We start from the raw sequence: 23,574 nt of genomic DNA, 5'->3' as shown, positions 1-23,574 counted from the left end.
GCATCCCACAGTCCAAGAAAAATGAATGATATTCCAACAGAAGGAGAAGAACAGAGCTAAATAAAACTCTGACAAGTATCAGGGCCAATCCACAGCAAATTACTATGAAACAGGAGGACACTGCTCCCTCCAGTGGGCACAGCTAGATCTTGCCTCATGCCTGGCCCTGGCCCTGATACCCTCTGGTTAAAGGGAACCTGAGCAAATAAACCCACCAGAGGGGAAGTAATCCATTTCTAAGGTAGAAATGTGATCACTCATTCAATATGTGACGGGAATGATAAGAAAAACCGTTCTCTTACAGTGACCATCCTGGCTACCTGCAAAGTATGCTTAGAATTCTAGATTCCTTCGGAGTCTTGGTAAAGATCTCCCAAGGGCTGGCTGATGGGTACACGGGGATTTATTATTTTATTATTTCTACTTTGTGGATGTTTAAAATTTTTCATAATAAAATCTTTTGAAAAAATCCTCAGGTAGCTATAACTTTTAAAAACAAGTAGAGACCCATGATGACAGTCTAATAATCACATCTGTCCTCCTTTTCCCCCTACACTGAAGATTTTTTTAAATTAGATGGTACTTTCATTACTAAACTAGTTGGGAAAATGTTGGTAATTTTTTATGTGGACACAGATCATACAAAAGATTACAGACCTAATAACTGAACAGAGAAATAAACTATCCAGAAAGAATTTGGACACTGAAAACTATGTCAAACCTAGGTTGATGAATGAAATTGTCATCAGGCTAATATCTGGGTAAAGGGAAGGATATTAATAAGTTTTGGAATCTTTAGCCTGGTTTCTTGTTTAGTCCACTGAGAAACAGACTTGTGATCATGGTCCTCAGACTCAAACCAAACCCCGTACAACCACACAGAAAAACGGGTAGCCAGGGCATTGATTAGGCAAATAGACTTTGACCTAGTTCTGGTCCAATGCATCTATGAATTGACTTCCAATTTATTTATTAATACTTGGGTTAAAGTAAATGCTCCAGAATAAGCTGATGATGTTTCGTGTGCTGACACTTGGCTCCAGTCAGGGCCTCCAGGGGACCAGAACTCTTGAGCACCATTTCCCATCCTTTTGGCCTGGCCACTTACCCCAGTCACTGGTGTAGGCAAGCAGTTCCATATAGGCATAACCTGACCTTGCCTCAGTCCAGACACTGGATCTGTAGCTTTTGCTCCAAGGCTTGTCTGACACCAAAGTCTGTGATGCCTGTGGAAAGCTGCTTGGCAGTTATGCATGCACAACCCATAAAGGTGGGCAATTACTACTTCTGAGGTTCCCTTTGGATGGGATGTTGTAGGTGAACAGGATTAAGAATCCCCATGTCCCCATCAGCCAGCCCTTGGAAGGTCTTTACCCAGACTTCAAACGAATCTAGAATTCTAAGCATACTTTGCAGGTAGCCAGGATGGTCACTGTAAGAGAAGAACATTTTTCTCATCATTCCCGTCACAGCTTGAGTGGTAAGTGCAGATCCAGCAGCAACACAATTAAGGCTCTCAACTATCGTGGATTGGGATGAGGTACAGGTGGAAGGGAGAGGCTCTGGGTCAAGTGGTAGCTATGGTACTTGAACAATATGGAGGCAATGATAATTGTAAAGGAATGGGGAATTCATTGGCTTTTGTTAACTGCTTTGAAAGTCTCAAAATAAGAAAATGACAGGGTCATGTTAGCCAACTATCAACTCAAGCCCACGGTGAATAGAGCAATGGTTAAAAGAATTTGATCTCCTGCAGGCACAGGGAATACTGTCTTGAAGATTAAGACAACAGGTGACAGAGTCATAGAAGAGACAGAACGCCAAGCCTTCACAGGTCTCCTATTTCAAAGTTAGAACTCTGATAGGAAAAGCTTAAGATCTTAAAAGCTGGGATAGGATAGACAAGTCTGAGAATATTGAGTCACTAGATTAATTTTCATCCTCTAGGAGAGCAAAGCCAGCCTTCTTCTCCTTGCTGGGGACATCAGCCTCATCTTGCCAGGAGATCCTGAAAATACCTCACCTGAATCTTGCTTTGCAAAGTGATGTCTGTCTTCCTCAAGGTCTCCTTCCATCTCCAATTCACTGACTCCATGATAACTGGAGTCAGGTTTTGGCTCAAGCAGGTGGGGAAATGTATCCCTGCTGCAGTAGGAAATAGTTTACTAAAGAAACTGAAGGACCTGGAATATTAGACTGTTCTCACACTGCTATAAAGAAATACCTAAGACTGGGTAATTTATAAAAGAAAGAGGTTTAACTGACTCACAGTTCTGCATAGCTGCAGAGGCCTCAGGAAACTTACAATCATGGTGGAAGGCAAAGAGGAAGCAAAGACCTTCACAGGGTGGCGGGAGTGAGAAGTGTAAGCAGGGGAAATGCTGGATGCTTATAAAATCATCAGATCTCGTGAGAACCCACTCATTATTACGAGAACAGCATGGGGGAACCTCCCCCATAATCCAATCACACATGGGGATTACAGGCCCCACCCTCAGCACATGGGGATTACAATTCGAGATGAGATTTGGGTGGGGACACAGAGCCAAACCATTCACCTGGGTAATGTATACAGGCAGGAACCTGGATAAGCTTGAGAAAGTGGATCTTGAGGATGTTGGACTAGGGTGGGTGAGTGGAATAGAAAGCTGGATAATGGTGAATTTATTGACCAGGGAGCACCCTTCCTTGATCAGGAAACTCAGTGTCCTGGCAAGGATACCTGCAGCAATACACTGCAAGAGTGATTTCTTGAGGCTTAGACAAAATAGTGGCCTATAATAAATAAAGTCCAGAGGCTGGAACTTGCCTGGACTGGAGCTTGCCATAGCACTGAGGAAGGAGTCAGAAAGCTCAGGGATGTGAAAATATTAAAGATATTTATTTTTTTCTTTTGATTATGTATTTATAACAGATTTCAGAAAGTTTTCATCAGGAATTCATAGAGGCAAAATGTAATTAAATTTCTACAAGCATTTATCTTCTTAAAAGTTTGTAGGGCTGGGTGCTGTGGCTCACGCCTGTAATCCCAACATTTTTGGAGGCCAAGGCAGATAGGATTGCTCGAGCTCAGGAGTTCAATACCACCTAGGTAACATGGAGAGACCCTGACAACAAATTTTAAAGGAGCCAGGAATGGTGGCACACACCTGTAGTCCCAGCTACTCGGGAGGCTGAGGTGGGAGAATCACCTGAGCCCAGGAGACTAAGGCTGCAATGAGCTGTGATTGTGCCACTGCACTCCAGCCTGGGTGACAGAAAGAGACCGTGTCTCAAAAACAATAAAGTTTGTAGGAAACACACATAGATCCCACTTTCCAAAACTGAATTCCATCAAGCTCTTCAATTTTTGTCATCCTCCTCAAATGACGTATATTGGCAAATAAGGCACAATTTATTCTTGAACAATTTATTCTTTTTTTTTTTTTTTTTTTGAGAAAGAGTCTTGCTCTGTCACCCAGGTTGGAATGTAGTGGCATAATCTCAGTTCACTGCAGCCTCTACCTCCCAGTTCAAGCTATTCTCCTGCCTCAGCCTCCCGAGTAGCTGGGACTAAAGTCACCCACCACCACGCCTGGCTAATTTTTTGTAGTTTTAATAGAGACAGGGTTTCACCGTGTTAGCCAGGATGGTCTTGATCTCCTGACCTTGTGATCTGCCCACCTCGGCCTCCCAAAGTGCTAGGATTACAGGCGTGAGCCACTGAGCCCGGCTGTAACTAACTTTTAAGAGATTTAATTTTATTGTGGTAAAATATAGAGAACATAAAATTTGCCATTTTAAGTGTACAGTTGAGTAGCACTAAGTGTATTCTCACTGTCATGCAACCATTCCCACCACCCATCTCCAGAATTTTTTTTATCACCCTAAACTGAAACTCTGTTCTCATTAAACCATAACTTCCCAATCTACTATTCCCCCAGACCCTGGCAACCTCTATTTTACTTTCTGTCTCCATGAATTTGTGTGTTCTAAGTACTTCATATTAATGGAATCATACAATATTTTTCCTTTTGTGGTTAGTTTAGTTAGCATAATGTTTTCAAGTTTCATCCTTGAAAGAATGATGTAGGAGATACCCAAATTTCTTTTCTTTAAAAAGATGAATAATATTCTATTGTATGTGTATACATCCATTCATCTGTTTTGACATTTGAATTGTTTATGCCTTTTGGCTTTTGCAAATTAACACTTCCGTGGACATTGGTGTACAAGCATCTATTTGAGTCTCTGCTTTTAATTCTTTAATTCTTTGGGGCATATACTTAGGTGTGGAATTGCTAAATCATATGGTAATTCTCTGTTTAACTTTTTGAAGAACCACCAAACTGCTTTCCATTGCAGCTGCACAATTTTATATTCCCACCAGCAATGCAAAAGAGTTCCAATTTCTCTACGTTCTTGCCAACAACTGTTATTTTCCTTTTTAAGAAAAACAGTGGGGCGTGGTAATCCAAGCACTTTGGGAGGCCAAGGCGGGGGAATCATTTGAGGCCAGGAGTTTGAGACCAGCCTGGACAACATAGAAAGAATGTATCTCTACAAAAAAAAATTAAAATAAAAGAATTTAGCTGGCATGGTGGTGCATGCCTGTAGTCCCAGCTACTCCAGAGGCTGAGGCGGAAGAATCACTGAAGCCAGCCCAGGAGTTTGAGGCTGCAGTGAGCTATGAGTGCCACTGCATTCCAGCCTGGGTGACAGAGCAAGACTCTGTCTCTTTCTGCTCAAAAGCAAAACAAAACAACACGAAAATCCTAACAGGTGTGAAGAATTTAGAAATTTCTTTTACTATTAATTCTTCAAACATTTTTCTCCCTCCTCTTTTTCCTTTCCTTCTTTTACTTCAGATGCACATATGATATTGTTCCCCAGCTCACTGATGTGCTGTTTCTCCATATTTTCTCTGTGCTTCACTTTGGGTAGCTTCTTTTCCTGTGTCATTATATTCACTGTTCTTTTCTTCTGCAGTGTCTAATCTGCTATTATATCTATCCGTGTATTTTCAATTTTGGATGTTGTATTTTTATCACTAAAAGCTTGAGTTTAGTCCTTTATAAATCTTTTATTTCTTATAACTTTCACGTCCTTTCATCTCTTTATATAAGAAACATCTTTCTTTCTTTCTTTCTTTCTTTTTTTTTTTTTTGAGACAGTGTCTCACTCTGTCACCCAGGCTGGAGTGAGTGGCACAATCTCAGCTCACTACAGCCTCAACCTCCTGAGCTCAGGCGATCCTCCCATCTCAGCCTCCCAAGTAGCTGGAATACAGGTGTGCACCACCACACCTGAATAATTTTTTGTATTTTGTGTAGAGATGGATTTTCACATTGCCCAGGATGGTCTTGAGCTCCTGGGCTCAAGCAGTCCACCCGCCTCAGCCTCCCAAAGAGCTGGGATTACAGGTGTGAACCACCAGGCCTAGCGAACATATTTCCAACAGCTATATTAACCTTCTTGTCTGATAATTCCATAGTCTCTGTTGTTTCTGGGTCTGAGTCTTGTGACCAATTTTTCTCTTGACTATTCTTCATATTTTCTTTTTCTTCACATGTCTATTAATTTCAGATTAGATTCTAGATATTGTAAAGTTTACATTGTTGGGTGCTGAAATTTTGTATTTCTTTGAAGAGTGTTGAATCTTTTCTGTTGGACTTTTACTTGCAGATTAGTTTGATCCTTTTGAGGTATGTTCTAGGCTCCTTTAGTGTGTTCTAGAGTAGCATTTATTTGAGAAATAATTTAGCCCCACTTCAAACTGTTGCCTTTCCAGGATTTTTACTGAATGTCATGTGTCTTCACCAAGGTCTGTTTACTCTGACTAGAGGGAACTCAAATGATTCCCAGCTCTGTGTGAACCCTGGTTATTGGTTATTTGTCTTACAGCTTACACAGAACTATTCTTTCCTTGAAAGTTGTTCTTGTCCAGTCCTGTGGGATTTCATCCTATTCCTGACTAGTTTGGTGTTCAGGCAAAGAGTCAAGAGTCTCACTGTTGCCCAGGCTGGAGTGCAGTGGCACCATCATGGCTCACTGCAACCTCTGCCTCCCCAGGCTCAGGTGATCCTCCCCCTCAACCTCCCAAGTAGCTGGGACCACAGTGTGCACCACCACACCCAGCTAATTTTTTGTATTTTTTGTAGAGACAGGATGTTGCCATGTTACCCAGGCTGGTCTCAAATTCATGGGCTCAAGCGATCCACCCACCTCAGCCTCCCAAAGTGCTGGGATTACAGGTGTGAGCCACTGCACCCAGCCAAAGATTTCTTGAGAGCTCTCCTCTCAAGTAATGCTATGGTTTGAGTGTGTGTCCCCTCTGAAACTGATGTTGAAACTTAATCCCCACTGTAACAATATTAAGGGGGGAGGGGAAATTCAACTATAGTATTTGAAAGGCGGCACCTTTGGAGGTCATTAGAATGAGATAAAGTCATGAGTGTGGGGCATGAGTGGCTTCGTGAGAGGAGAAAGAAACCTAAGCTAGCATGCTTAGCTCCTTCTCTATGCCCTACACCACCTCAGGACTCTGCAGAGATTGCCTACCAATAGGAAGGCCCTCCAGATGCACCCTCTCAACCTTGGACTTTCAGCCTTCAGAACTGTGAGAAATAGATTTCTCTTCATTATAAACTAAGTAGTCTCAGGTATTTGGTTATAACAACAGAAAATGGACTTAGACAGGTGCTCTGCCTTATAAATCATAGCTACCTTGGTCTTCTTGAACTATAATCTCTGTTTAATTCAATGACAACACTCTGTATAATTTCATCTCCCTGAATCACAATCTTGGAGCTACCTACAGGCCGAAAGCCTACACCAGGGTGTATTTTGCCCCTTTTGTTTTCCTTTTCATGCGGATCACAATCTCATTGGACTCTTATCCAATGTCTTAAAATAGTTTTTTCCTACATTTTGTTTAGTTTTCTAGTTGCTTACTTTCAAAATGTAATTGCAGGCTGGCTTACTCCTTCATGGTTGAAAGCAGAAGTTTTTGAAAAGGATTTTTAGTGTCAGCTCAGGCTCAGGTAGAATGACCTGCTGGTAATGACACTGTCCTCCAAAATATTGTATATATGTGCTAAAACAATAGCTGATACATGGTGCTATGTTCCCAGTGTCTAGCAACATTGGTCCAGGAAACATGAGGTAGAAGTAGGATTGCCCCCCTTACCATCACTTGTCATGATCCACTTGAAAGTGTTATGCATTTCCCATCAAATGAGCTTAGGTTCTGCCGAATTAATTGTCCCACTTTCAGGTGGGCGAATGTATGCACTAGCAGAAATGATAGTGCTTTCATTCACCTTAAAGTATGATTATTGTTTTTGAATTTTGGGTTCCTCATGGCAGTAGACCAGCAAGAAGAGAGAGGTGCTGAAAAGAGTAATTGACTCTGATTACCATGAAGAGCTAAGGCTGCTGTTACATTATGTGTGCAGGAAGGACTGTGTCTAGGACACAGAAGATTCACAGGGACATCTATTGATGATTCCATGACTGGTGATGGTGGATGGGCAATCGCAGTGATCATGACTTTACAAGGTCAACTAAAGGCTCAGACCCCTCAGAGATAAAGCTTTTAGCCAGCCATCAGGAAAGCAACCTACATCAGCCAGATAATTGGCTAAGGTTAAGGGAAATCTAGAGCAAATGGTGGAAAACGGAGATGACAAGTACAACTATTTATGGATTTGGAACCTGCTGCATCAGCAGGGAATGTAACTTGTTCTATTCACCTTCCTGTATTTAGTGTTTGTAGGATTTGGAGCTAGCCACTATCTAGAAGAAGACTCTGGGCAGACTGGACTTAATGCAGAGCACAAAAGTCCTAAGAAGTGCAAAGGTGAAACGTAATGGAAATCTGTTGTGGTTTCCAAACATGTTCTCAACTTCTTTGATGTTCCTTCCTTCAAAACGTGAAGGCTAGGCTGGAAGCGGTAGCTCACACATGTAATCCTAGCATTTTGGGAGGCCGAGGCGGGTGGATCACAAGATCAGGAGTTCAAGACCAGCCTGGCCAATATGGTGAAATCCCATCTCTACTAAAAATACAAAAATTAGCCGGGCGTGGTGGCACACGCCTGTAGTCCCAGCTACTCGGGAGGCTGAGGCAGAAGAATTGCTTGAACCCGGGAGGTGGAGGTTGCAGTGAGCCAAGATGGTGCCACTGCACTCCAGCCTGGGCAACAGAGCAAGACTCTGTCTCAAAAACAAAACAAAAAAAGGAAGCCTAATTCCCTTCTCCTTGAGTGTGAAATGTACCTAGTGATTCACTTCTAAGTAATAAAATGTGGTGGAAGTGACAGCGTGTGATTTCCAAGACCAGGTCATAAAAGACATTGTGACTTTTTCCTCCCCCCATAATCACTCATTCTGGGGGATGCCATGGGCCGTGTTACAGGGACACTCAGCAGACCTATTGTGAGGCCCATGTGGCAGGGACACTGGAGCCTCCTGCCAAGGGCCATGTAATGCACCACCTTGAAAGTGGATCTTTCAGCCCCAATCAAGTTTTCAGATAAATGCAGCCCTGGCTTGAAATATTGAATATAATGTCATGGCAGACCCTGAGCTAGAATCAGCCAGCTAAGTGACTCCTGAATTCCTGACCCACAGGAATTGTGGAGAATAGCTGTTTGTTTGTTGTAAGACACTAAGTTTGGAGGGTAATCTGTTATGCAGTAATGGGTAACTAACACAATACTTCTGGAGCACTTTCCATCCTCTTGTTTGACTCTTGGTTCTGCATAGGCTTTGACCAGCTACACACAGGTGCAATCTGAAGCATCCTACATCAGCCCATGCACGCTGTGTACTCTAGCTCCCTACCCTGGGAATTCTCTAAGGTGCAGGGCACCTGCAAGAGGGCTTTAAGCACTGACACAAGGAGAAAGAAGCCAACAGATAAATGTGTTCCCTTCCACCACCCAGGTGTTAGGTTCTGAAGTAGATTTCAGAAAACTCCTCAATGGTCCTGACAGGCTTGTACAACAGTTGCTCAGTTGTAGACAATGTGATCATGTGTTTTTGTTTTTACCTCACTTTTTATTATAAAAATGTTCAAGCATGCAGAGAAGTTGAAAGAATTCTACAGTCAAAACCCATATATCCCTGTCTAGATTGTACAACTAACATCTTATTCTATTTCTTTTACCATACGTATATCCATTTATCTATTGTTCTATCCATCTACTAATCTATTTTATTTTTAATGCATTTCAAAGTACTTTTCAGATAACAGGAAAATTCACCCTTAACACTTCAGCATGCATATCACTAACTAAACCTCAGTATTCACTTATGATGTTTTTCTTTTAAGGCAAAATTTATATTCAATAAAATGAACAATTGTAAGTGTACCATTCAGTAAGTTTTGAAAAGTACATTGACATGTGTAACCCAAACTCCTTTGAAGATGTAGAGGAACATTCCCTCATGCCTGCTCTCTGTCAACTCCTACTTGTACGCCCACATCTGCACAGATCACTATTTTGATTTTTCTTCATTGCAGATTAGTTCTGCCTGTTCTAGAACTTTAAATAGGAAAATACCATATTATTTTGTGTAAGGTTTTTTCACCCAGCATGCTTTAATATTTACCCATATTATTATATCAATACTCTATTCCTTTTTACAGCTGGGCAATATTCCATTGCATGAACATACCACAGTTTGTTTATCCATTCTTCTGTTAATGGGCTGTTTCCAGTTTTTGTTTTGTTTTGTTTAGAAACAAGGTCTTACTCTATCACCCAGGCTGGGTGATCCTAGCTCATTGCAGCCTTGAACCCCTGGGCTCAAGTGATCCTCCCACCTCAGCCTCCTAAGTAGCTAGGACTACAGATGTGTGACACCATGCCTGGCTAATGTTTTTATTTTTTGTGAAGACAGGGTCTTGCTATATTCCCCAGGCTGGTCTCGAACTCCTGGCCTCAAGCGATCCTCCTACCTGAGGTTCTCAAAGTGCTAGGATTACAGGCATGAGCCACCATGCCTGGCCTGTTTCCAGTTTCTGACTATAACACATAATGCTGCTGTGAACATTCTTTTTTTTTTTTCTTTTTGAGACAGAGTCTCTCTCTGTCACCCAGGCTGGAGTGCAGTGGCGCGATCTCCACTCACTGCAAGCTCCACCTCCCGGGTTCACGCCATTCTCCTGCCTCAGCCTCCCGAGTAGCTGGGACTACAGGCGCCCGCACCACGCCCAGCTAATTTTTTGTATTTTTAGTAGAGACGGGGTTTCACCATGCTAGCCAGGATGGTCTCGATCTCCTGATCTCGTGATCCGCCCGCCTCAGCCTCCCAAAGTTCTGGGATTACAGGCGTGAGCCACCGCACCAGGCCATGAACATTCTTAAACAAGTCTGTTTATATACAGATATTTTCATTTCTGCTGGGCAAATATCTAGGAATGAAATTGCTGGGTCATAGAAGGTGTGTGTTTAGTTTTTTAAGAAAGTGCCAGAACTTTCCGAAGCATTTGTACCAATTTACACCCCTACCAACAATTTATGAGAGCTCTGACTGTTCCACACCCTCACCAACATTTGTTGCTGCAGTCTTTTTAATGTAGCCATTCTAATAGGCATCTAGTAGGTATCTCGTGGTGGTTTTCATTTGAATTCTGATGACTAGTAACACTGAGACCTTCCATGTGCTTGTTGGTCACTCCTCTGTTGACAGTGCATGCTTGCAGTGGCTTTTCTGCCTCCCCTGCTTTACTCTCATTCCTCACTCCTGATCCCTAGTATCATTTTGCAAATAAACTACCTGTCTATGACTCTTTGTTTTGGCTTAACTTTGCGCATATCCAGGCTAATATATATAGAAACAGCTGGGAGAACAAAGAAGGTATAACCCCATCCCTAACCTCATCCCCACCCCTGTGAAAAGGGCAAAGAGGAGGCTTCCTATTCTGGTGAAATTTCACCCCTTATTGGTTAATAGGTGTGCTTCCACACAATGTCTGTGGAAGGGATCCAGAAAACTGCACAGAGGCTGCACCTCTGTATCTGCACTACACTGACCACATGCAGATACATTTATATCCTTTACCATAAAAAAGAATCTTATGTCATTTAACTCCCTATTGTCATTGCAGTAAGAATCACTAAGATGGTCATTCACACCAAGTTCAAACATAAAGGGCACTGATCTGAGAAATAAGCAGAGAAATGGCTTAGAAAGAAAAATTACTCCTTCATACCTCACGGGTTTCATACAAGACCTAGGCTGGCCTCCATGTGGTGGGCACCATCTTTCCCTCCTCACCCAGAGTACTCTGAAGCACCTCATGACTCTCCAGCATCCAGGCCCAGGAGGATGAGGCTGAGAGAGAAGATCCCCTCCTTCCACTTTCTCCTTCGGCCTGTCTTGTCCTCATGTTCGGCACCAGGATCTGTGTTTTCCTGCAACAACAACAACAACAATAAAACTTAAAATTTAGATGCTTCTAAACTTAGATGCAGAACCAACACCTTAGGCTAGGCATGGTGGCTCACGCCTGTAATACCAGCACTTTGGGAGGCCGAGTCAGGAGGATCACTTTAGATCAGGAGTTTGAGACCAGCCTGGCCAACATGGTGAAACCCCATCTCTACTAAAAGTAAAACAAATTTTTAAAAAATTAGCTGGGTGTGGTAGTGCATGCCTGTAATCCCAGCTACTCAGGAGGCTGAGGCAGAAGAATTGCTTGAACCCAGGAGGCGGAGCTTTCAGTGAGCCGAGATTGCACCACTGCACTCCAGCCTGGGGGACAGAGCCAAACTCCATCTCAAAAAACAACCACCACCACCAAAAAAACAAAAAACAAAAAACAAAAAGAACTACCACCTTAAAAAGATGCATTGAATTCACATTCAATAATGTGAATACACAGGCATTCAATAAGTATTGGTTAAAAAAAAATGAATGCATAAATGAATGGATGCACATTTCAATCGCAGTACAAGACAGTATGTGATTTATATGACTCCATTGCTCTTCTTGCTCTCAGGTCACCTTTTCTTACTGCCTGCCTCTGGCTCTGTCCACCCCTTTCGGCTGCTGGCTTCTGAATGAACATCTCCCAGATCATCACCAGCCTCACTGTCTGGTATATAGTAAACAAGGATCTCCGGAACTGGTGGACCCAGGTTTCCTGCCAGCACACAAAAGATTCCTAACTGTATTCGTCCCCCTAAACACCTCTCCACTCCTTACCCCTGTCCCCCAGCACCCAGGAACCATACTATCAGGCAAGTGGTTGGGGTGACAGTGAGACCCTGTCCTCATGGTAAAAGGTAAAGATGGTGTCCTATCCAAGTACCAGGCATTGTCAGTCTCAATCAGCGAGTTCACATAAAACCTAGGTTCCCTGTTTGTCTGACTTCCTCATCCTGAACATGACTGAATGACTTCCTCTTCTCTCTGATTGAAAAAAAAATGCATATATATAACAGAAACATCCACGAAAGCAAGCCTTTCTGTTTAATGTGGCTCTTGTTACCATTTCCAGAGACAGAGCGCTTGTCCTGAAAAACAGACTACCAGAACTTTTTGCCCCCTCTGCTCTCATTCCAACCTCTACCCGCCCCTTAGCAAGGCCTAGAGGGTTCAAAGGCAAACAATCTAGATGAAAGGTGATTTCTATAATAGTTCAGAATCGTGGAAGAACTAAAGGGAACGGGGTGTGTGCCCCAAGCAGGGAAAGTTGAACAAAAGGCCAGAGGCAGAAATGAGCCAGGTGGAAACCGGGTGTAGAAGTAAAGCTGGACTGGCTGAGAGCCTGAGGGGAAAGGGCACTTACTCCGGCAGTGGTGGTGAGAGGAGAAATGCTTTTCTCAGGATTGTGATGGGGGAATTGAAGGCGGTTGGAGTGTCGGATATGTTACCTAGAGAAGAATTCCATAAAGAAACACAAACAGTACAACTTTGGGGGTTTTCTCATCTTTGCATGTGACCTTGTTTATGTGGAAGATTAATACTGTGCTCTTTTTTTCACTAGTATTTAGTTAAATCCTATTACTTTCTTAGTGTCTGTTTCTGGAAAAATTGGGCTATACATTTGCTCTCAACTTGGAACTTTTAGGGAATATCAATTTTACTTTACTGTACAATATAAAGGCAGGTGAAAATTTCTAACAGTTTTAAGTTTCTTGTCTCTACTAAAACTGTGTCCTTAGAAATATAATTTGAGAGGCTGGGCGTGGTGGCTTATGCCTGTAATCCCAGCATTTTGGGAGGTCAAGGCAGGCGGATCACTTGAGGTCAGGAGTTCAAGACCAGACTGGACGACATGGCGAAACTCCATCTCTTTTGTATTCTTGTAAAAATACTAGAGTTAGCTGGGTGTGGTGGCACATGCTGGTAATCCCAACTACTCAGGAGGCTGAGGCAGGAGAATCGTTTGAACCCGGGAGGTGGAGGTTGTGGTGAGCCGAGATTGTGCCACTGCACTCCAGCCTGGGTGAAAGAGTGAGACTCTGTCTCAAAAAAAAAAAAAAAAAAAATATATATATATATATATATATACACACACACACATATATATATACACATATATATACATATATATACACATATATGTATATGTATATATATAGAAGAACTTGGTCTTCTCAGACTCTGAAGACTTTGGAAACTGCTGTCTTCCTGGAAACAGAACCTATGAAAATCTGTGGCTTTGATTGTCTTACTTGGTAATTTGCCCAGGGAACAAGTTCGTCATTGCTGCGTCTCTTTTTCTAAATAGCACAAGTTCTTGTGAGACTATTCTATCAAATTAGAAGGGTATTATTGGCATATTTGTCTTCCTTTATATGCATTATAGTAAAATAAAAGCATGTCACTCTGCCAGGTTCTTATTTTTCACTCTGCCCATAAACCTTCTTGAATGAAATTGTTCACATTAATGAGAGATTATGGAATCATTAAGTTCTCAGATGGATACAATAGGCATTATCCCAAAGCTAAGAGAAGAGGACACAATACTGCACCTCCAGCGTCGAGAGGGTGGTTGCTGTTGTCTTGTTTTGCTTTAAAATGTTAACAATGGCAACGGCCGACTCGTGGCTGTCACTTTTTCTCATGTTCCTTCTGCTGTGCCACCACCCCTTCACTCCCTCCATTTCTAACTGCACAAAGTAGATCATCCTCAGGTCCTTTAGGTTCTTTATTTTACCTATTTGTGTATTTATTAAGCAAATGTTCAGAAAGTACCCGCCATAAGTGATGTACTTCTACTCCCAGACTTTCTCATCTGAAAACTCCTGTTCATTCTTTTCCTCAAACTTCCTTCTTATCAGCTTCTTCAATTGTGTCAAGTCCTTCAAGGCCTGGACCATATGTCCCCTCTGCCTTATATTCCTTTCTATTCTCCATCAGAAAGATGAAATGTTTCTTTATATTCCTAGTATACTTTGTAGGGACCTCTGTTCTAGAAAATAACACACATTTATTCATCCATTGCAGTGGATTCCACACGTATTTATTAAGGCATTCTTCTAGGTCCCAAGAAGATAAAAAGAATAAGAAGATATAGTCCATTCCTCTCACTCCAGTTAAAGAAATGGGGGTAAACTAATATTCAGACAAATAATAGACACAGAATGATAATCATCAAATAAAACACAAAGATATGTTTTCACATGTTTTTCACCCTCTTTCTCTTTATCACTACTTTGGAAGCTTTGTGAAAGCAGATGTGGGGTATCTTTCACATCCCTGCATCTGGCACATTTGGCCAATAAGGTGTCAGCAGGTATTTACTGAATGGCAGAATGAACAACCCTTTTTTTTTCTTTATATAATTGTTAAATATACTAGAGACTCTAAGACAATTTTAATGTCATTTAAGAGACTATAAAAAACATTAATGAGTTAAGCGCCTCTTCATTATTGCAATTCAGATTACCTCTCGGGAAAGTCAAACGCAAGTAGTTAGTTACCTGTGCTAAAATGGTACCATTGTTGGTTATCAACTTGCATTTTAAAGCAATAAGTTAACAAAATTGCATTATGTTTATTGTTGTCATCAAAATATAACTGGCAACATTAATCTTCTAGAATTTAATTTCACTTGGATTTTATTTTTTTAATTTTCCTCTCATCTATTATAGATTTTAAAATGTTTAAATGTTTTTTTAATATACTTTCAGTTCTAGGGTACATGTGCACAACGTGCAGGTTTGTTACATAGGTATACATGTGCCATGTTGATATGCTGCACCCATCAACTCGTAATTTACATTAGGTATTTCTCCTAATGCTATCCCTCCCCCAGCCCCCCAACCCCTTAACAGGCCCTGGTGTGTGATGTTCCCTGCCCTATGTCCATGTGTTCTCATTGTTCAGGTCCCACCTGTGAGTGAGAACATGCAGTGTTTGGTTTTCTGTCCTTGTGATAGTTTGCTGAGAATGATGGTTTCCAGCTTCATCCATGGTCCTGCAAAGGACATGAACTCATCATTTTTTATGGCTGCATAGTATTCCATGGTGTATATGTGCCACATTTTCTTAATCCTGACTATCATTGATGGACATCTTGGTTGGTTCCAAGTCTTTGCTATTGTGAATAGTGCCACAATAAACATATGTGTGCATGTGTCTTCATAGTAGCATGATTTATAATCCTTTGAGTATATACCCAGTAACGGAATTGCTGGGTCAAATGGTATTTCTAGTTCTAGATCCTTGAGGAATCGCCACACTGTCTTCCACAATGGTTGAACTAATTTACACTCCCACCAACAGTGTAAAAGCATTCCTATTTCTCCACATCCTCTCCAGCATCTGTTGTTTTCTGACTTTTTAATGACCACCAATTCTAACTGGTGTGATGGTATCTCACTATGGTTTTGATTTGCATTTATCTGATGACCACTGATGATGAGAATTTTTTCATGTGTCTGTTGGCTGCATAAATCTCTTCTTTTGAGAAGTTGTCTGTTCATATCCTTTGCCCATTTTTTGATGGGGTTCTTTGATTTTCTCTTGTAAATTTGTTTAAGTTCTTTGTAGATTCTGGATATTAGCCATTTGGCAGATGGGTAGATTGCAAAAATTTTCTCCCATTCTGTAGGTTGCTTGTTCACTCTAATGATAGTTTCTTTTGCTGTGCAGAAGCTCTTTAGTTTAATTAGATCCCATTTGTCTATTTTGGCTTTTGTTACCATTGCTTTTGGTGTTGTAGTCATGAAGTCTGCCCATGCCTATGTCCTAAATGGTATTGCCTAGGTTTTCTTCTAGGGTTTTTATGGTGTTAGGTCTTACATTAAGTCGTTAATCCATCTTGAGTTTATTTTTGTATACGGTGTAAGGAAGGGATCCAGTTTCACCTTTCTATATATGACTAGCCAGTTTTCCCAGCACCATTTATTAAATAGGGAATCCTTTCCCCATTGCTTGTTTTTGTCAGGTTTGTCAAAGGTCAGATGGTTGTAGACGTGTGGTGTTATTTCTGAGGCCTCTGTTCTGTTGCATTGGTCTATATATCTGTTTTGATACCACTACCATGCTCTTTTGGTTACTGTAGCCTTGTAGTATAGTCAGGTAGCATGATGCCTCCAGCTTTGTTCTTTTTGCTTAGGATTGTCTTGGCAATGCAGGCTCTTTTTTGGTTCCATATGAACTTTAAAGTAGTTTTTTCCAGTTCTGTGAAGAAAGTCAGTGGTAGTTTGATAGGGATAGCATTGAATCTATAAATTACCTTGGGCAGTATGGCCATTTTCATGATTCTGATTCTTCCTATCAATGAGCATTGAATATTCTTCCATTTGTTTGTGTCCTCTTTTATTTCGTTAAGCAGTGGTTTGTAGTTCTCCTTGAAGAGGTCCATCACATCCTTTTTAAGTTGGATTCCTAGGTATTTTATTCTCTTTGTAGCAATCGTGAATGGGAGGGCAGTCGTGATTTGGCTCTCTGTTCGTCTATTATTGGTGTATAGGAATGCTTGTGATTTTTGCATATTGATTTTGTATCCTGAGACTTTGCTGAAGTTGCTTATCAGCTTAAGGAGATTTGGGGCTGAGACGATGGGGTTTTCTAAATATACAATCCTGTCATCTGCAAACAGAGACAATTTGACTTCTTCTTTTCCAATTGAATATGCTTTATTTCTTTCTCTTGCCTGATTGCCCTGGCCAGAACTTCCAACACTATGTTGAATAGGAGTTGTGAGAGAGGGCATCCTTGTCTTGTTTTCAAAGGGAATGCTTCCAGTTTTTTCCCATTCAGTATGATATTGGCTGTGGGTTTGTCATGAATAGCTCTTATTATCTTATGAACAACTGTTAAGTGGAGAAATAGAACAAAATAACTAGGTGCCCAGACAGAGTTTCAACAAGATAATGGAAAGAGAAAACCAGTCTGCAATGTATTTGTAAAAATGATGTCAAAACGATTTGCATAGCCACTCTTCAACCACAGTAAAATGTCTCTTGGTAATCAGATAACGTCCAAATGCTAAGATATTTTGTCTTTCACTTCCCATTTTAACAGAGCATTATTTAATTTTGGATCAACTATTACGCACATCTTTTTGTACATTTTAAGGTGAGTATCACACTGAAGGTTAGAAGGGGTTAGACTGTAGACCTGTGCTGTCCAGTACAGTAGCCACTAGCCACTAAGCACTGGAAATGAGCCTACTTCCAATTATGATTCATTGTAAATATAAAATACATGCTGGGTTTCAAATATTTGGTACAGAAAAATGTGAAGTATCATTTTTATATTGATAGCATGTTGAAATTATACTATTTTAATGTATTACATTAAATAACATATAATTTAATTTTTTTAAAAATGGAAGTAATCAGTAAGTAGGAATGGGTGCAAAAGATTTACAGGAGATGAACAATCTGAACAGAATCTCGAAGGATGGGTAGGATTTAGCTGGGTGGGAGAAAAGAGAAATAGCCTATTAGAGAGGACCCAGTCTGCAGACCTGAATTCCTTCCAATGACTCTCTTCTTAGCTGAAATTAGCTTTTACTGTAGCATTGAAAAGATTAGGGACACTGCAATCAGGAGATTTACATTTAAAAACCTTTCACCATTGAATAGTTTTGGACAAATCACTTAATAAATTGGGACTCCAATCGTCATCTAAAAACAGGTATCAGAAAAATTCTACCTCACACGGATGTGGTCATACTTAAATCAGATAAAATGTTAAAGAGCTTGTTGTAAAGCACCTTGAAATATATAATTCTCCCCTCTTCTCCAGTATTTCAGTATTGGCATGTCTTCCCAGTAATTTATTTCATAAGACCTGCTTTTTCCCTCAATTGCTTTCTGCAGTCAGGGAGCCCTGTGTATGTAAACATAGTTTCATGTACTTGAAAATACCTCACCTCCATTTTGAATATGGATATCTTCCACAGATATCAGACTTTTCTAATTGACTTTTGGGGGCCATGGTATAGAGAAAATCATCCTGATTTTTCTGCCCAATGAATGGCAGCACCATCCATCCAGCTGAGTAAGCTAATACCTACCAGTTATATTTAGATCTCTCCCTCAATTTGTGAATAATCCCCAATCTGTGAATGAGCCCCATTTTCCTAAATACCTCTAATTTCTATTGCTGCCATCCAAGTCTAAGCTGTCATCTTCACCTGAACTATTGCCATAACTTCCTAGATGCAATTATATCATTGACTTTTACCCATCTCTCCACAAGCCATTCTTCATTCTGCAACCAAAGTGATTTTTTGACATTAGGGGAAAAACATTGTTTTGTAGCATTAAGTACAATGTTACCTGTACATATTTTGTAGATGCCCTTTCTCAAGTTGAGTCCTCTTCTATTCTAAGATTGATGATAACATTTTATCATGAAGGGGTATTGAATTTTGCCAAATGCTTTCGATATGGTGAATTGCAGGAACCCTGCCTGATATCTAACTACTAAAGGAAACTGGCTGAATAGCAGATAGGGTTGGAAGGATAGGGGAAAATGGTATAGTCTGAAATAACTGGATGCATCAATGGCCTAGTGGAAGGGGATCAGCTAGAGGCCATGTGGTAGTCTCTCTGGTTCCATGATTCAAAGGCAATTGGGTACAAACGGCATTACTTGAAACTGCTGACTTCATCGCAGTCTGTGGTTGACAACTGGGACCTTTTCGCCAACTCTCAGAGCAGCATCATGGAATTCCTCTAGAAAGCTGAAGCTTGTATCTATTTGCTCTGCCTTGCTGTCCTGTGATATACATCAATTATGACATCTCCAACATGAAATTGGGGATGCAGATTACCCACTATTCACTGGCAGTCCTTGTAATTAGCTATTAAGCTTCAGCTGCCAAACCCCCAGTGCAAATCTACTCAGAGGATAATTAATTAAACTTGACTTTCTCATTAGAAACCCATAGTTTTCCTAACCTTTCATTCAGGCCATGGATTCCATGTGATGAATGTCACCTTATAATTTGTGATATCAGTCACATCTATCTCACAGTACTTGATGCAACTTAAAATGACATCTCCTGATTTTGCAGAATGACAAGTTTGAAGAAAAAAAAAGCGCTGGCCATTTAATAATTAAAGATATTGTGAGGCCGGACACAGTGGCTCACACATGTAATCCCAGCAATTTGGGGAGGCAGATTACTTGAGGTCAGGAGTTCAAGACCAGCCTGGTCAACATGGTAAAACCCCATATCTACTTAAAACAAAAACAAAAACAAAACTTACTGCGGCATGGCGGTGCATGCTTGTAATCCCAGCTATTTAGGAGGCTGAGGCAGGAGGATCACTTGAACCCAGGAGGCAGAGGTTATAGTGAGTCAAGATCACTCCCCTGCACTCCAGCCTGGATGACAGAGTGAGACTCCATCTCAAAAAAAAAAAAAAAAACTGAAATAACAAAGGCAGTAAAATAATGTTTTAGTGATTCATTTCTATTGTATCAGCTTTGAATCATTTTAAAATCTTCACTCTCTTGGCCATTCTTCTATACGAATAGTGCTCAGACTTCAGAATGCATGATATTAATCATATATAAACATGTTTATGGCAGATTCCCGGGCCCTGCCTTTAGATTCACTAGGTTTGGAAGCATTCCATGATTCTAATGCAGGTGATCCATGAACACAGAGCTCTCACCTCTGGTGTTGTACCTGGCTTTGCCAGCAACAGGACAACATTGGGCATGGGTCTCTGTCTCTGCTGTCTGAGCACACCGAAAATTCCCAGGTAGAGATGGGTTTGAGCTGAAGGGCAGATATAGCATTGGTCAGCCACCACTGCAGTCTGCCCTCTGCAATTTAACTTAATAAAGATCCCATAGCCTTGGGAATGAGGTATAAGGTCACAGCTAGTGATAGTAAGCCCAATTCAAACAGCTGAGGACAAGACTCTCAAATTTTACTTTAGAACATTTTAAAATATTTAACTGTCTTGCTGTCCTTCTGCTCCATTGGTCAAAGTTTCCAGAGCCTCTTCTTTGTTCATTAATACAAACAACAAAAACAAGAGTAATAATAACCCTTTATATTTCATAGTGGGATAACAGACTCATTGAATTTCAGGACCAGAAGAAATCAAGATTGTCTCATTCAACCCCAAGGGGTAGAAAGCAGATAATATGGTGACAGGGCAGAGTCCTGACTCTCGGTGCAGGGTTTACTGACAGAACTTTGCAAAATCATTTCACGGCTATGCATCATTAATCTATCTGTTTTATCTGTGCCTTTGCCTCAGAACAAAACTCAAAATATTCCCTAGAAGACAAATAATCAGAGGCAACCAACCAAACCCCACTCTATCTGACTTGTAGGATGGTCTGTGGGCTGACAATTGCCTGGGGCTGGACCTGCACAGGCTCCATCTTACCAATGGCAGAAGCAACATACCCAACCCCTGGAGCAAATGTGTCTTCTCTATACTAAAATTATTGTCACAAATAATCATGAACTGAAATGAATCATAACAATAACCAAAAAAGCAATGCTGACAATGAAAGTTATCTTTTGTTGAATGTGGTGCAGATAAATATTTTTTACTTTACAAAAAGTAAAAAACAAAAAATAAGATATTATAGCACAAACATGCAAAAATAACTATTGATTTTTTTTCATTGCATTTATATATATATATGCATATTTTGAGACAGTCTCGCTTTGTCGCCCAGGCTGAAGTGCAGTGGCACAATCTCGGCTCACTGCAACCTCCACCTCCAGAGTTTAAGTGATTCTCATGCCTAGGCCTCCTAAGCAGCTGGGACTAGAGGCGCGCGCCACCATGCCCGGCTAATTTTTGTATTTTTAATAGAGATGGGGTTTCGCCATGTTGCCCAGGCTGGTCTCAAATCCTGGCCTTAAGTGATCTGCCTGCTTCGGCCTTCCAAAGAGCTGGGATTAAGGGCATGAGCCACGTGCCTGACCTGCATGAATATATTTTTAAAGGGAAGAAACCTTAGACCTATATAATGGCCTGTCAAAGAAATGAATAGTGTTACAAGTAAATAATAAATAACAAGAATAGAATTTAAAATGAATGTCAATTTTAAGACTATCACTCAAAATATTTCATATATGAATAAAAATTTTCCCTTTATAATAAAAATTATACCTCACAGTTTCACTGTTTTAAATTCTAAACACAAAACCAAAAACTCCAAGGAATCACATAGATGATAGAATTGAAGCAAGTGAGGTTCTGTTGCTTCATCTTTGCAATCCCAGTGCTATAACTGTTTCTTTAGACTCCGCAGTGTAAATGCGGGAATATATGCATCCCAGGAGTTGGAGGCACAAACTACCCCTGAAGGAAGCTGGAATGACTGCAATCTGTTACAAATTCTTCTCCAAAGAAAGCATGCTGCTGGGTCAGTGTGTGGGGTAGTGGTGGAAGGGGGAGGGGAATAAGAATTCCCTGTATAACTGGGAATTCTCTTAATTAACTTCCATATAGAATATAATTACTAAAGGATAATTGATACAAATATGTAAATTTGAAGGTTAGATATATATTAATCAAACTCAGAAGTAATTTCAGCAATTATTTGGAACTCAGACCAACAAAAGATATTTTAGGAATGATAAGTATTTTATCATTGGCTTTGTTTAGAATTGCTAGACCATGGTAATAATTAAAAGCAGACTACATTTTAGGACATCTACAAAGAGCCTATAGCTAACTATCATACTTAATAGGGAAAGACTGAATACCTCTCCCTAAGATGGTGAACAGGCAAGGATACCCTCTCTCATCAGTTCTATTCGATATTGTACTAGAAGTTCTAACCATTGCAAAAAAGGCATGAAAAATAAAGAAAAGGCACAGATATTGGACAAAAAAATAATAAAACTATCTTTTTCACACATGACATTTTTATGTTAGAAAATCCTAAGGAATCTATGGAAGAGAAAAAGCTACTAGAATGAAAAAGTTGAATTTAGCAAGGTCATACGATACAAGGTAAATGTATAAACTCAATTATATTACTATATACCAGCAATGGACATTTGAAAAATAAAATAAGATAGACTGGATTAAGAAAATGTGGCACATATACACCATGGAATACTATGTAGCCATAAAAAATGATGAGTTCATGTCCTTTGTAGGGACATGGATGAAGCTGGAAACCATCATTCTCAGCAAACTATCGCAAGGACAGAAAACCAAACACTGCATGTTCTCGCTCATAGGTGGGAATTGAACAATGAGAACACTTGGACACAGGAAGGGGAATATCACACACTGGGCCCTGTTGTAGGGTAGGGGGAGAGGGGAGGGATAGCATTAGGAGATATACCTAATGTAAATGATGAGTTAATGGGTGCAGCACACCAACATGGCACATGTATACATATGTAACTAACCTGCACGTTGTGCACATGTACCCTAGAACTTAAAGTATAATAATTTAAAAAATAAATAAAAAATAAAATAAAATAAAAAATACAATTTCATTTACAATGCTGTCAAAAAATATGACATAGTTTGGGGTAAATGTAACAAAGTTTATGTAAGATCTGTACACTGAAAACTATAAAACATTGCTAAAAATTAAATAAGACCTAAATAAATGGAGGTACAAATCATGTTCACGGATCTGAAGATTCAGTATTGTTAAGATGGAGATTCTCCCCAAATTGGCTCATAGACTGAACATAATCCCTGTCAAAAATCCAGCAGATTTTTTTTAAAAACTTGACAAGCTGATTCTAAACTCTATATAGAAATTAAAATGATTTAGAATAATCAAAGCAATTTTAATACTTTTTATAAAACTATAGCAATCAAGATGTGATAATGGCAAAAAGATAGATAGATATGCGATCAATGTGGCAGAGACAGTCCAGAAATAGACCCACACATGTACGGTCAAGTGATTTTTGTGCCAAGCCATTTCAATGTGGGAAAAGGGGTGCTTCAGCAAATGGTGCTAGGACATTCATTGCAAAAGATATAAGTATTGGCCCTTGCCTCACACCATACTCAACGATTAACTCAAATTGTATAATAGACAACATGTAAAAGTAAAAACTATAAAACTCCTAGAAGAAAACCTAGGAGAAAATCTTGGCAACTTTAGTGTAGGCAAATATTTATTGAATAGAGCATAAGACCAACAAACTATTAA

The 23,574-nt window shown here is 40.2% G+C and overlaps 1 long non-coding RNA gene across 2 annotated transcripts in view; it reads right to left on the bottom strand.

Annotated features, from left to right (window-relative positions):
* LOC129037526 (uncharacterized) overlaps positions 1 to 23,574 on the bottom strand; it is a 64,353-nt gene that overhangs the window by 21,778 nt on the left and 19,001 nt on the right. For both annotated transcript variants that reach the window (XR_010126405.1, XR_010126406.1), the window contains one exon: positions 11,204 to 11,405. This is a non-coding gene — a long non-coding RNA (uncharacterized LOC129037526). The remainder of the gene's footprint in view (positions 1 to 11,203; positions 11,406 to 23,574) is intronic.

This window comes from Pongo pygmaeus, chromosome 4, assembly GCF_028885625.2.
Source record: "Pongo pygmaeus isolate AG05252 chromosome 4, NHGRI_mPonPyg2-v2.0_pri, whole genome shotgun sequence".
NCBI classification, from domain to species: Eukaryota; Metazoa; Chordata; class Mammalia; order Primates; family Hominidae; genus Pongo; species Pongo pygmaeus.
The sequence above is the reverse complement of the archived record's forward strand: the minus strand, read 5'-3'. Positions and strand labels throughout refer to the sequence as shown.